This window comes from Sceloporus occidentalis, unplaced genomic scaffold (genome assembly GCF_023333645.1).
Source record: "Sceloporus occidentalis isolate IW3139 unplaced genomic scaffold, rSceOcc1.0.p SCAF_133, whole genome shotgun sequence".
Taxonomy (NCBI): domain Eukaryota; kingdom Metazoa; phylum Chordata; class Lepidosauria; order Squamata; family Phrynosomatidae; genus Sceloporus; species Sceloporus occidentalis.
In genome coordinates, this window is record NW_028317113.1 from 2,609,541 (window position 1) to 2,626,005 (window position 16,465).

A 16,465-nucleotide genomic window follows, 5' to 3' on the forward strand; every position below is an offset into this window, starting at 1 on the left:
TTTATTTGAAAAATGTTTTACTCATCTACAAAAGCTAATGAAAAAACACTGCTAAATATATTCTACTATTTGCCCTGAGTTTAGAAAAACCCAGTGTTTTCAAATTTTTTTGCTTTTATTTTGTAAGTTAAAGAGAAATAAGTGCAAGCAGCGTTTTGCAATTTCAAAACCTTCTTTCCAAATCTGGTAATTCTGCCCCCATGTGCTATTTGGGACATCTTTGAAGCTGGACAATGCAATTTACTCCATCCAACCATATATACACACCACAAGGTATTTCAAAGGCTGGTATTTTAATTCTTTACATGCACTTATTCTTCCACCAGCCTTTGAAAAAGTTTATGGTAGTCATTTTTTGTTCATTTTAACACACATTGTACTTCATGTATGAACTCGTACCTCAAGATTGTAAGCTTGCGAGCAGGGCTCTCTCCACCTAATGTATCCGTCTGTCTTAGTCTTTCAATTCTTGTCTTTTCATACCCCTTGAATATTATGTATGTATTGTAAGAAGCGCTGTTAAAATCGTTGGCATTGTAAATAAAAGAAAATAATAATAATAGCTCCTGGTATATGTCATTGTAAAAAAACACCTCAATATGTGCTCAGGAACATTCCCTGAGTACAGTGATACTATCCATGTGTGGGTTTGTTGGGTTGCTAGGGGCTTAAATGCCACATTTGGGAGGTGTGCTTTTTTCTTCTTCATTTTGACATCTGGTCAGTCTGTGTCTATGCCAGTCATGTGTCTTTGAACTTGCCCAATTTAATTTGCCCCTTTAAACCATACATTTTTTTAAAGCAAGACACACCTTGGGTTTTTGAAATGCTAGTATTTTAACTCTTTCTATTGTTTTTTTGGGAAGATACAAGTCTAATTTTAGCACTTGCTCATAAAAAAAACATTTTTACATTTTGTTGGAACTGGATGGTTCCCCTGATGGTGACATCACTGCATAATTGTTTTTAAATGTTACCATTTTCTTACTATATATATCAGGAGTGTCCAAGTTTTTTCTGCAGTGGGCCACTTCACCAGAATTGTATATGTGCGCGGGCCGCACTCATTTTTCACTGTGAGAAAATATGGCCTTTAATAAAATATGCAGATTAAAATAAAGTAAATGACACAAAACCTTTACTTTTCATCTCAATGTTTTCTGGGCCTAAAAAGTTTTCTACAAATTCAGGATAATTAAAAATGAAATAATTCTATTTATTCTAGGGATGCACCAAAATGAAACTTCTAGACCAAAACATTCACTTAGCCAAAACTGAAAGTGACCCCCACCTTTAAAAATAATAATAAAAACTCACATTTTTTATAAAAGTAGGTAACCACCGCAATCACAGTGCCATCATGCCTAGGTTCCAGCACTTACACATCCAACCAGTAAATGTTAGAACCTAGGCATGATGGGACTGTGATTGCTGTTAGCACTCACACTCCTATCATGCCAAGTCAGCCAGTACATGCTGGCACAGGGTGGCTGTAAGTGATTTGCAGACCCCATACTGCTGGCAGCATCAATACACAAGGGGGGCAGCTAGCTAGGTTTCAGCATGTACTGGCTGACTTGGCATGATAGGAGTGTGATTGCTAACAGCAATTACAGTCCCATCATGCCTAGGTTCCAGCACTTACACATCCATGCTATCACACACACACACTCATTCATTCATATACTCATTCATTCACAGATTCATTCCCTCAATCACGCATACTCATTCAAACACCCTCCCCACCCCCTTACCTGCACTGCAGCTCCTCGATGCCGCTCACAGACTTCGGCAGAGGGCGCGGCCTCCCTCTGCGTTCTCTTGTACTGCACAGAGGAAGCAGGACTGGAGCACAGTCATGTGATGTCGCGTGAACTCTGCTGGGTTCCGCTTCTTCTTTGCAGTACAAAAGACCCTGCCACTGGTAAGTAGCAGGGCTCTTGTTGTAACGGGTCGAGGTACGGCCCGCGTAAGATCAGTTACCCTGGCTGCCGATCTTAAGGGGCCGCACATCGAGGTCTCGCGGGCCGCATTTGGCCTGCATAGTTTATTGCTGATAGGTCTCAGGGGGGCTTAGACAGAACCTCTGGGAACTCTTTTACTTTTTGCAGGATGTCACCATTTTGTCAGAGGCAGCGTTACCTCTATTATCTTTACTAAAAGCAGGAGGCATACTCAAGTATACTCTATGTGCGGTAGCGCTCCCATTGAACTCAGTAGGAGTAGTGACTACCGATCACGTGTATGTTAGCGGAATGCCTGATGTTGTATAACTTATTAGAAACAACAGAAGTCATAACTTTTTTATTTTATAATTTTATTCTTTTTCATAATACACTATTCACTGGACCTATGAGAGAAGGCATTCTCCAGGCAAATTGGTTTTAACATTGAAACACTAATGTAAATACATAGAGACAGTGAAGGAGAAACAAAAAAAAGGCACAGGGGATGACTTGCTTTAAAATATATATTTCATTATTGGTATTGTACCAGTCTGGATATCATTATGGTATGGTCATTTTAGCTACTCACATAGTCACCCATCCATATCCTGTTATATGAATTAGTCATTAAAACATAGGACACTCTAAAAAGATTCAAAATAACAAGCCTATCAGTGATTTAGAGGCAAAGTCTAAAAGGCTGACTGTCGTAACATTCCCGCTGGACCATTATTTTTTATTCTTTGTTTATAATACTACCTCAACCAAAATGAGTGTGATTTTTGTGAATCTAACGTTATTAATTTTTCAGAAGGAGGGTACAAACACTAGTAGATACATTAGGAGCAGAGCCGGCCATAAGTGTTCTGGCGCCCTGTGCGAACTACTCCTCTGGCGCCCCCCATCCCAAAAAAAAAGAAAGGAAAAAAATCCCCCCCTCTGCCCCTTCTCACTGTCTTCCCTCCTCTGCCCCTTCTCACTGTCTTCCCCCCTCTGCCCCTTCTCACTACCTCCCCCCCTCTGCCCCTTCTCACTATCTACCACCTCTGCCCCTTCTCACTGTCTTCCCCCCTCTGCCCCTTCTCACTACCTCCCCCCTCTGCCCCTTCTCACTGCCTCCCCCCCTGCACCTTCTCACTGCCTCCCCCCCTGCCCCTTCTCACTGCCTTCCCCCCTGCCCCTTCTCACTGCATTCCCCCCTGCCCCTTCTCACTGCCTTCCCCCCCTTGCTCCTTATCACTATCTACCCCCCCTGCCCCTTATCACTATTTACCCCCTATCCTTACTTACCTTGTTGCCGGAGTCCTGCGGTGGGAGCGGGAGGCGTCCATCTTCCCACTGTGCCGCGATGCGAGCTTTACAGCTGAGCGCCAGAATAAATCCGGCGCTCAGCACGAAATGCCGGCACGGCGACGGAGTCACGGAGAGTGAGGGGCGCCGAGCGGTTCCTGAAAATTTCACGAGGAACCGCTCGGCGCCCCTGCCCTACTTAAATGAAAACACCGGGTTTTTGTTTGTTTGTTTTTTGTTAAAAAACTTTATTTAACATGGAGGATGTTAAATAAAATTACAAAAAAAACAAACAATGTTTTAATTTAAGTCCCGGACGGCGCCCCTGTTGCTATGGCGCCCTGTGCGGCCGCACAGGTCGCACACCCCTAAGGCCGGCCCTGATTAGGAGGGATCCCAAAAAAGGGAAATACAGGCTCTAAGGAATGTAAAATTACCTATGGCAATATACCAACGATGCCCAAAAGGAGCAAGCCCACTGAAAGCTTCTCACCAGAATTACTTTTTATATATATAACTCATCACTTCCGATAATTCACAGAGCTCAACTAATCTCAGTAAACTATCTTAATGAGCATTTTAAAATGGTAAAACTACGTACAGAATGTGTTAATGTTGTAGTCCACATGTGATTTACTGTAATACGTCATAATATTAAAAAAACAAAATAAAAACTTTTGTCTTAATGTCAAATATGATAAAAACCTAACAAACATGTCCATTTGTTTCCTTTGATTAGCTACAACACCCACAGGCTTAACACAGTAGATAAAGGCATTCTAGCATCATTTTAATATTGATATCAGAATCATGTCAAGATAAAAGTTTCATGCAGTTGGCTCTTGTAAGAAAACAAACAAACAAAAAACTTAAACAGAGTTAATAATGTCTGTTGAAGCACTGCTTCACTAAATCTTAAAACCAGTAAAGAGGACCTTTTAAAGGAACTGACAAATGTGAACAAAGAAAAAACAAAACAAATAGTACAGCACTGAAAAACATCTATAACATATCGTTATTTAATGTTACATATTTTCCATATCTGCTATCACATCTGCATCCATCTAAGACATAACCAGAGCTTTTGATGCACATGATCCCATGATCTATGGCCAAATATTGCATGTGAATCCTTCTGCTATTCAAAGCAGGATATATATGCATACTTTACTCTTCCTTGAACTGGTCCTATTCATGAATGTTTGCAGTTGCACAGTTTCTAATAATGTTATTATCACAAGGTACCTTAGGGCAAAGTAGGGATTTAATTAGATATTGTAAAATATAGATAAGTAAAAGGTGATTAAAAGCATAATTCATTTGTGTCAGGTCCTCTTTAAAGAAACATAGGTTAGTTTTAGCTTTCTTTATCTTTATGGGTAAATTGAGCCACACTAAGTTTAATATAATGTGCACTAATTTCCCTTCAGCAAGTTGCTATTCGTAAACTTCAATTCCCATCATTACTTAAAGGTGAGATGTCAGATGTGGAAGCTGTGGATAAAAAAAGATTATATAAATATTTCTTAAAATAAAGCAAATAAAGCTACATAGAACACATTCTACCGGAACAGTATATGAAGTAGAAGTAGCTAAAACATAGCTGTCACAATGTCTTCTGAAAAACTATGAGCTGGACACAATGTCTTGTTGCTCACACGGTTTTAGTAAGTACCTAAGTGATGAAGCCCTTTAATATCATAAGTATTTATGTAATGCCTTCCAAATTACCCCAAAAATCTAAAACATTAGCAGGTGAATCATTTTACTCACTTCCCAAAAAGGTTGATCTTGGAAAAAATGAAATTCTTTGGGTGGCCTCCAAAGCTTACATTTCAACAGAAGACCTGTTTGGGAGAAAATGTAAAACTAAAAATTATATAATGTATTAAGCTGAATTTTGTTTTAAAATAAATTGTCACAAAGATGTATGTTAAATAGTGCTTTATCCAGTTACACACATTATGTAACAACTGTCTTCAAATTCATATGAATTGCACATTTACATTATCAAAAAAGAGGCCAGACCCACAACGAATCGGACAAAAACAAAGTAAAAAGCTGCAAAAAATCTGATACCCACCTGTCACAATCCCACTGACCATACTTATAGCCAACGTTAGGAAGATGGAACCAACACCTACAATGGCTTGGTAGCCCAGTCTGCAGAGAGATGTATATTTGGTTATTGCTTCAAGCACAAGGGGAGCTTTAAGAAGATGGTATGTCTAGCCATGAACTAATTAAAGTTACTATGCCTCTATGAAAGGACCAGAAACAATATATTACAATGTTAGCATGTACTACGCCTATGTAGCAATATAAATTCTTGTGAGTCCCTCCTGTACCCCAGACTTGGAGCTGATGTTAACCAATGCATTTTTTTGCTGTACAGATTGCCCCATTGTTAATCATCCTAGAACAGGGGTGTCCAACCTGCGGCCCTACAACTACTGCAGGACTACATGTTCAATACTCCTCAGCCAGCCCCTTAGCCTTAGCATTATGGGAGATGTAGTCCTGCAGCAGCTGGAGGGCCGCAGGTTGGACACCCCTGTCCTAGAACATTACAGTCTCTTAAATTAAGTCTTGTTACTGCCCCATTCTTTAGAAATAATACCTACATGTCAATGCCGTTGTAATCTGCTGTTATGATAATGATCGAGTAGGAAACTCCTCCTATTAAACCAGGGAACCCAAATGTATACAGAACTCCACAGGTGTCATGCAGAAGTGAAACATTATCCAGTGTTCTCTGCAAAATGAATTTAGTGGGTAGTACACGTCCAAGGTTGGAAAAAAACAATATATATATATATATTATACTAGTGCCTAGTAGTTGAAATATGTTTGTGTTGTATATGGTATACTGGTATATGAAAAGTGAAGAATGGTAAATCAGCCCCTTATGAGTTTTCATTATCATCAATATCCTAATGTGCCTTGCTTAGCATGTACTTATTCACATGTTCTGAAACTTGTTGATTCTGACAGGGCTATAGGTAATCTTCCCACCATAGCAATGATTAAAATGTTCTTCCTTGATAGGGCCACTTAATTGGCTGCTATAATGATGAGACCACTTTTCAAACTCCACCAGAACCACATTTTAGAAATAACTTTTTACCATGCATAGATGACCATTCTGGATTTCCCAACCCTTGTAAAAGGATCATTCTAATTCCACCTAATTGTTCAATGTCCATACTTGTATATTTAGAAAGACTGATTGACCCAAGGAGAGGAGACACAAAAACCGAGACTGTTGGTGGGAGGACCTCATTGATGTGAGATGGGGTTCACTGAAGTTGCACACATATAGCCATTACCTGAAAATACTTGAGACTAAGTGTGGAAATGAGTCCAGCAATTAATCCTATGGTCATTGTGATCCATGGGTACTGCACCATGAAAGCTGTAAATCCTGTAGAAACTCCACCAGCCAACACAGCGTTACGAACATGGACCTACCAAAAAACATATATTCAGGAATACACGTGAATGGGGAAACACAGAACCTGCGTATTTGGAATGGTTTCCTTTGTGGCTGGTTTGCTAAATATCAACATTTGCTAAAAATAAAGAGTTAAAACTTGTCATTCCCAAATTATGTGGGGTTTTTCCTCTCCTTTCAGTGGAGTGGAATAGGTGAGCAAACGGATTCCTGTGGACCTTTTTTAACCCGATCCTCCTCTTAAGTACATGATTGTTTGCATGGCCTAAAGGTCTACCCAGAGATTCTTCAGTGAACTAGTCGACTACAAAAGGTTGTGATATGGGCTGAGCCATATTTGCTATCATGATGAGATTGTGAAAACTATTACTGCTAGGCAAGAACAGATTTTGGAAACCTATGTATTCTATTACATCATCAATTCATCAGGGTGTAACCTTCAATCCTATGTTTCTACAGAGAACATATACAACCCTATTGGTTAACCCCTTTTGTGACTGTTTTTTATTTTTTGTACCCTATGTGACAATAGTTTTAACATTTCTGCAATGTTTGTGTTTAACTTTAATTTTCTACGTTCTCATTTACTGTGATCAAATCAATTATAGATTGTTTCTTTCAGCACTAGAAAGGGTCTCTTTAGATAGAATTATTTTGATCATATCATATATAATGTATTATTAATAATGTGCTTCATACACAGAATAAGCAGCGTTTGATTTGTATCATTTTAAATCTGTGCTTAATTTAGCCCACACCGTGTTTACTGTAGTGCTATTTTAGTAACTAGGTCTGAGCGTTTATTCACTCTCAAGAAGAAGCGGTTTTAGAGCAGATTCTACTGTTCTCTTTGCTAAAGGCCAGCAACCTCTTTCTGCTGGTGTTATTAATACTGATATATTAGAGTGGAGCATCTTGGCAGCCAGTCACTAAGATTCTAGTTTATCTATAGCATGCTCACCTGGGATTTTTATAACTGACCTAACCCTGAGATGCTTCTAATAGTAAACCTTTAATAGTCATTGACAAAGATTCTGCTGAATGTTCCTCATTACTTGCCAGGACTTAAAGATATTCTTAAATAATACCTTTAAAGGCTGTTTTGCACCCCAACGACCAGAGTTTTCATTATTATTGTTACTATCATTATCCCCCCCGCCCCAGAAACCATTGTTTAAAAAAAAACAAAAAAAAACCCCACACATGTCAGTACAGCAAGTACATTTGGTGTAGTCACTATAGAAAAACAATGGATTTTTTTCTAATAAAACCTCTGAAATGACACTGCTAAAAAATGGCCCAACATGTCTATAGGTTTGGAAAATACATTTACTATATAATTAAAGCATGAATATTCGGGTGCTCATGCAACTGGCAATACCCTTGATTTGTTTAGAAAATATCAAATAGCAAACAAGTAGTGGAAAATATTCTTTTTTTTTTTTTGGTAAGTATTCTATTGTTTTGGATTGCAGACTTTAATTCATTATCAAATAACTAATCCTTTGTTGGGATAGGCTGCTAAATCCAGCTGTCGGTGTGATCAACTGAAGCGTTACAACCTTGTTTCTCCCAGTTATATGGTCCCTAGAAAATCTAGAGACAGCTGACTCCACTTTCACAACGAAAAGTGGAGATCGCATGCAGAGTTCTTGGAATTAGTCTAGGTAAAAGTTCTCTTTTAACATATAACTTAATAAATGTCTTAACCTCTTTATAGCTATTCTTATCATTCTAACAGGTATTGGATACATTTTGAAAGTTGCTTACCATTTCCAGTTTCCCATTCCGATTAAAAAGAGAAGAAAATGAGAACACGGTAACCGTGCTAACAGCTAGTGTGAAATAGGTGTTGCAGATTGCATTTCTTATTTGCACGTAATCTTGAAGTAACGCAGAATTATATGAAGGCCAGAACATCCACATGAAAAGAGTCCCTAAACAGATAAAATATTGGTGATCCAATCATGTTCTACAGATACATTAATCAAATGCAATGCCAAAACATGCACGTGATTGTTTGGTCATATCTACTTATTTGCAACCTACGCCCTGCTCACAAAGCCTTTTTATAATTTTTGACATGGTCTATTTGGGTCTAGGAGCACCTAGAATGCAAATCCAGTCCTGATCTCAGTCGAATCTGAGTCTGTACTGCTGACAGTTACTACGGTCCTTAGGCTGTAGCCTTGTGTATTAACAGTGATCTACATTCATCGTTTTACATAAGGTGTCAAAAAAAACTAGGGCTGCAACTTACGATTATTTTCATAATCGATTAGTTGGCCGATTATTTTTTCGATTAATCGGATAAAAAAAACCAATATGCAAATTTTTCGTTTAAAATAAAAACGTATAATTTACTTTACGATGTGTCATTAACACTGACATAATAATAAAGCTATATTTTAAAGGAACCCAAACACACTATTTCTCTAAGTTTTAATACCCAAAAAGTTTTACTAGTAAATATTAATTCATGTAAAGTATATTTATTTCATATTTAATAAAAACTGTGAGAAAAATGCGTCTTGTTTATATTTTCTTTTATTTGCCAACCTGCCCCCCCCCCCAGTTATGCACATCTCACTCCCAGCTTGCAACTCTGCCCCATATATGCCTTATACCTCCTATGTACCAGAGATGCCACTGTGCCCCCCAATATGCCTTATACCTCCTATATGCTACTGACATGCCACTCTGCCCCCTGATATGCTACTGTGCCCCGATATGCCTTATAGCCCCCTATATGCCAGTGTGCCCCCTGATATGCCTTATAGCCCCCTTATATGCCACTGTGCCCTAATATGCCTTATACCCCCCCTATATGCCACTGTGCCCCTGATATGCCTTACACCCCCGATATGCCACTGTGCCCCAATATGCCACTTTGCCCCGATATGCCTTATACCCCCCTATATGCCACTGTGCCCCGATATGCCTTATAGCCCCCTATATGCCTTATACCCAATATGTCACTGATATGCCCTTTACCTCAATATGCCACTGTCCCCCGATATGCCTTATACCCCCTATATGCCACTGTGCCCCCTGAGATGCCTTACACCTCCTATATCCCACTGTGCCCCCTGATATGCCTCATAGCCCCTTTATGACACTGTGCCCCCTGATATAAAAAAACTGACAGCGCTAAAATAGGCATAAAATATATGCTTTAATAAATATAGAAAAAAAAGGATAATACACAATACAATATAAATATATATAAATATATGGACAATACAAACAATAAATCATATATTACAGCAATAAAAAAATAAACAAAAAACACAAATTAAAGAATGCACAGACATAATTAATAGATCCCGAAAAAATTCTACCTGCCCCTCCAGGGGTTAATATATCAACAAAAGAAACACAGGGCAAATAAGCATAAAAATAAAGATAATATGCCATGCTTACCTTACCCAGTGGTGCTTACTTGCTCCGTTTTTCTTCTGCTGCTATATTAACCCCTGGTGGGGCAGGTAGAAGTGAAGGGAAGTAGCTGAGGTTGTGCACATCGCGCACTAAAACCCAAATCCCCTGCAGCACTGCACGGGACCTGGATCCCCGGTAGGGGTCTGTGCGATGCGCGCAGACAGCCGCTTCTCCCCTCTGCTTCCGTTGGGGCTTCCATGATGGAAGCCGCACCGGAAGGTCACGTGACGCCGGGTTCAGTAATAGAAGCCCCAGCGGAAGTGGAGGGGAGAAGCGGAAGGGGAGGGGAGAAGCGGAGGATGTCTGCGCGTTTTGCACAGACCCTCACCGGGTGGCAGAGAGGATCCAGGTCTCCTGCAGCTTTGCGGGGGGGTCTGGATTTTACTGTTATAATCCGATCTCTATTTGAGATAATTTTATAAATCGAGAAAAATCGATTCAACTAATCGATTATGAAAATCGTTGACGATTTTCATAATCGATTATTATCGATTTTATCGACTCGTTTCAGCCCTAAAAAAAACCCAACTGTTTTTTTTACAAAACCAACTCTACTGCTCCCAGTAGCATTATTTTGTTAACTCTTGTCACAGTCACAGCTATTTTGGGCTTACCCAACATTGAAAATAACTCTGAGGTCTTTTCAGATTTTTCCTTTTCTTTGTTGAATTCGTTATTTACGGATGGTAAAGAGATTGTCCAGGATACCGCCAATCCATAAAATGCACCAAAGATATGTGTGTGCATCATGCTAATGTGCTCTCCCATCTGTCAAATGAACACAAAAGTAATGGGTGTGTATATATATATATATATATATATATATATATATATATATATTATCATTATTTTTTATAGTTTTATATAGTGCCATCATATTCTGTAGTGCTGTACAATGGGTAGACAGGACATAACAAGTAGTATATAACATAGCAATTTGACTTACAGAGACAACAGGTGAGGAGGGCCCTCAAGCGAGCTTACAATCTACAGGGAGTTTGGGTGTATTACACAGTATATATGGCATGTTAGATGTGAGCGCACACAATAGATGACCAGTTTGGTGTGATTGTCCTAAAAAAAAAAGAGCTGGTAAGCTAATAAATGTCCGTCATTATATTCTACAGTTTAGCAGATAAAATATTTTCTGTGGTTCTGCTAACTAAATGAAGTCCATAACATAAGAAAATAAACTAAATTGACACCAGGGTTATCTTTACCACATGGCTAAAAAACAGGCAACTGGTCAGGGCCCAGACATCTTTTGGTGACATCCACAGTTGTTGATTTCTCCACTATGGGGATTATGTGTCCTGGATTGCCTAGGACAGTACCCTAATAAAAAAAGCTGTCCAGGGTCCTAGTCAACCTTGTTCTAGGGTCATGTAATGTTTCATAATGAAATACAAGTTGTGCAGACTGGAGGGAAAGCATACACAAGTAACTGACACGGCAATCATATCCACAGACCCCCACAACATGTTACCCCCCCATCAGACATCATTATTTATGTCAGGCTATTATAGCCATATGTTGAACTACACACTTGTAACCCAGACACTTAAAATACAAGAATTTGACAAAATACCGGTATAACTTCAAATCTGGATCAGATCTGATACAGTATAGAATTCCGTACTTTTGCATGCATTCTAAAACGGTGGTCTCTTACCATTAGATACTTTGTCATGATGTATCTGTTTGCAGTAAATGCTGACATTTCAATTGCAGTCATAACTATCAACTGTATTGAATTCATTTTTCCCAGGACAGCTCCCGATGAGATTAACACTGGTACAACGCTCATTAGTCCTCTGCATAAACTGAAAATGAGACACTGGCAGTTAGCAACCAAGAGACATTCTACTCTATTTTGTAACATTATATTATCAGATTTATTCTTCTACTAATATTCATCTCTCGTGAGAGAAATAAAACTTCTTCCCGTTTCATTCTGGGGGGTTAATAACTAAAGTAAAAGTGTGCTAACAGTTTCATGACTATACTCCACCGAGTAACATAGGAAGATGTGTTCCCGTTTGTGTAGACCCAAAAGAGTAATATTGGCCAAGCGGTGGTAAGTAGATGCCTGAAAAGCTTATTTTTGAGGGTTTAGTTTTGATAAACAGAGGTGTTATACATTCATGTTAATGAAGGTATATCAGAAGATGAGGGTGCAAATACCATTAGTAGGATGGGGAAATGCTAACCCTACTTTAAGAAAATTAGGAGGTAGCCAACCCAGTGGGGTTTATACCATCCACTAAACATAAGCTTAAGTGGCTTAAGTGTACACCTGCCCGCTGAATAAGGAAGGAAAGGTGTATCCAGCAGGCAGACGCATACATGTGCTTTACTGGCTGCTTGCCTTAAAGCGCCAAGGCCTAATTTACTTCCCCATCCATCTCTCCTGGGTAGGTCTGTAGAAATGTATGGGTATATTATAGATTACAACTGAATGCAGTGAAGAAATGATTTTAAAAACATATGTCAACTACATGAATTAATTGACCTTTGTATGAATGTTACTGAACTAGTATTGCCTCTGACAAGTTCTGTACCGTGTCTTGCAGTTCTGTAGCGTTATGTCCCAGACAAATAGCCATATGAATGACTTAATGTACATTTCGTACCCAACTCCAGGGAACTGTGCACTATGATCCATGTGATTTGGCAGAATGACCAAGCTGTCAAAAAATTTGAATATCTAGGAACAAAAGGCTATCTAATTCCTGGGGCTATATTGTTGCATTGTATGGCTCACATTTGTATATATATGTACTGAACATTGTTATGTTCTTGTTCCCTTGACACAACTTTTATTTTTGTATTGTGACCAAATGCAAATAAACAGATTTAAACAACAAAGGCTATCTACACCTAATTTTTTACATAGCTTGGAACAGAGATTTTAATGTGATATTTAAAGGTGAGTCTATTACAATATTCAATCTGCCAGCAGGTTTCTGATCTGCTACATATAGTGGTCTATTCATTAAAGAGAGAGTTGGAAGGAGAGTTTGCAGGAGAATTGTGGTTTCAGCTCCTCGACTTCACCCTACATTATGAATGTCCAACCCCAGTGGCATTCTGCTGCAGGAAGAGCTTGGCTTGCCCTGTATAGTGCATAATTAAATCAGTGAGATTTCTCCAAAGTAAGCTACATACCACATGCATTATGTAGGGCCAGTTATAGTGAAGTGGATTGAGGGAGTTAAAACCACAAGTCTCTTACAAACTCTCCTGTCAACTCTCCCTTTAGTGAATAAACCCCATAGTGTAACATAGTTATCAATTACATCCATATCAGTTTTCTTGTAATCTTTGAAAGCTATTGTTCTGTGTGTACCATATAGTACAGACCACTCGGAATTATACAGTATACACAAAAAACTAGAAAGAAAAAACTGTTAATTAAATATGTATATTTTACCTTTTTAAACCAACAACTCGAACTCCATTTTTTGGACCAAACAGGAAAGCATCCAGTATGACAGACAACTGCAGTCCAAATGCTGCTATTAGAAGGTTGAATCCAACACCGCTAAATCCAAATCTCCGCAAGAACACAAAGAAAAAGCCAAATCCAAAGATAATCAAAACATTTACGTCTTGAAATGCTGTGAATAAGGGAAAGAAATTGAATCGTTGGGATGCAGCTTGGCAAATTTTATCTCTATTCATATATATATGTATATATATATACATCTTGATGAAAGAGTGAAGGTGAGGTTGTTTTTTTTTGTTTGTTTTAAAAAAAAAAAAAAATATGTTTAATAATAAAATAACACCATAATGCTTTCTCCAAACTATGGAGAGGGCTGTTCTTTTGTGCACACCAATTTGTCACTGTGGTTCTATCCTTGAACTTTATCAGGATGGAGACAAAACCAAAAAAGCTACCATTTTTTGTTACTATTTATTGTAACTAATAAATATATGATCAACTACAAAGCGTCTAGCCAAGGTAATCAGTTTTTTGGGAGTCAAAGCTGATTTTAGTTGAAGTCTTAGTTGGCTTTGTGCATTCATCCGTTCACGGAGAAAACATGAAAATGGCACAACAGGGTATTAATGCTGTGTATTTCAATAGCCACGTGTATGAGTGCATGTCGATAATAACCCCCTTTAATAACACATTGTGCCCAAAAGAATAATTATATTTATTATTTGTAAGTCTGGACCAACAAACAGTTATTTGTAGAAATAAAATTACAGTAATTGCCCAGGCAACTGCATACTGAGTCTAAAGAGGCAAAAACCGATTTACACATCAACCTCATCATCTGATGTGGCATCCCCAGCTGTATAAATACTTTGTATTGTAACTATAACAGTGATTTATAATTTTCCTTACAGCTTATTGTATTGTGTCCTTATCGTATCGAATGGTTATGGGGGAGTGTGGAAAAAAACGCAAAAGGTTGGAGTGTGGAGAACAGAAATACAGGTACAGGGGAGGTGAAACAGAATAGGGTATCTAATAGGGCAAGATACATATAGTTAAAGACCCTCAATGAATTCTATCGTTTCACATATCAGCACATAAAAACAACCACCCTTTCCTTAGCAGGTCTAAAAATACATCCTCATATTAAACTGTGTCATGGTTTATTTAACAAAAATAAAGCCAAAATGGTGAAGCTATGTGTGAAAAACTAAGCATACCCTTACTGCTTCCATAGAAATTAAGATGTTAATCAATATGGGAAGGCTTATATGGCCAGATGTTTCAGTGAGAGATTATTCAAGACATTCAAGGACATACACCTGATACCAACTGTCAAGTACAGTGGTGAAGTGGTGATTATTCATGATGGTGTTCATGTTTTGCAGCCGTAGGAGCCTGGGGGCCTTTCAGCCATTGAGTCGACCATGAACTCCTTTGTATATCAAAGTATTCTAGAGTCAAATGCGAGGCCATCTGTCCAACAGCTAAAGCTTGGCCGAAATTGGCAACATGACAATGATCCCAAGTATGCAGTAGATGCAAATCTACAACAGAATGCCTTAAAAAGAAAAAAAATAAGGTGTTGCAATGGGCCAGTCAAAGTCCAGACCTCAACCCGATTGAAATGCTGTGGCGGGACCTCAAAAGAGCTGTGCATAAACGAATGTCTGCAAACCTCAATTAACTGAAGCAACGTTGTAAACAGAGTGGGCCAAAATATCTCCACAACAATGTGAGAGACTGAAAGAGTCATACAGAAAATGGTAACTTCAAGTTATTGCCACTAAAGGTGGTTCTTTGCCATTGAATCATAAATTGTACTTAGTTTCTCACACACGGCTTCAACATTTTGGCTTTATTTTTGTTGAATTAATCATGACGTAATGTATTATGTCATGTGTTGTTATTCATCTGAGGTTGTATTTACCTAATTTTAGACCTGCTAAGGTACAGATGATTGTTATTATGTCCTGATATGTAAAACCATAAAGAGGGTTTACTTTCTTTTTCACACGACCTATGGTGGTACCTCCTAATAGCAAAAAATGTTAAGCAGCACACAGTTTGTCTATTTGGTATGGCCCCCTTGCTGGTTTTATATTTTGTGGTAGATCAGACTGATAGTTTGGTTCCATGGAGTAACGCTGGAGTTTTCTTTGAATTTTTCCTATTTAGTATACATATCTCATATATGAAAATAATGAGAGAGGCTACATTTTTGTTTCACAGGATCATTATTAAATATTAAAAACCTCAAATTAGCACAACCAAAATACTACATGACAGTTGATAGCTTACATAGGAAAGAGCACATGATTACTAAGCATTCTTTATCAGCTCTGACCATGACTCCACACTAAGCGCCTTTAAAATGTTATCATGCCTATTTTTCCTTTCTCAACTGAAAACATTCCCTGATTAGAAAGTAGCTATGTATTCTGCTTTTTGCTGGATGCTAAAGGACAAAACTGCACAGGCTTGTATACAGTTATATAGTTTTGAATGGTGTATCACTAAAATTGAGATTCCACTTCATTAGAACACATCCTGAACCCTGACCTAGAAAAAAATAGTGGGCTTGACATAGGCTAGTAAAAAAAACTTAAATTCTAGTTTTGATTTAACGGAGGAAAATGTGTCTCAGAAATTATGGCACATTGTATTTTCACCAAACTGTTTATGTGAATGGTTACATTTCCCATGAGCAAACGAGGTACCTGTCTAAGGGTGCAGTGGCCACTGATGCATCTCTTTGAACCCCATCCTCACTGATTTATATAAACCACGTGGGTCCTGCACAAGTGGTTCATCTCTTTGAAATGTAGTGGTGAGATTTTATAGCAGTCTTTTTAGCAGCCAATGAAATACCAGAATGTCAAAGTG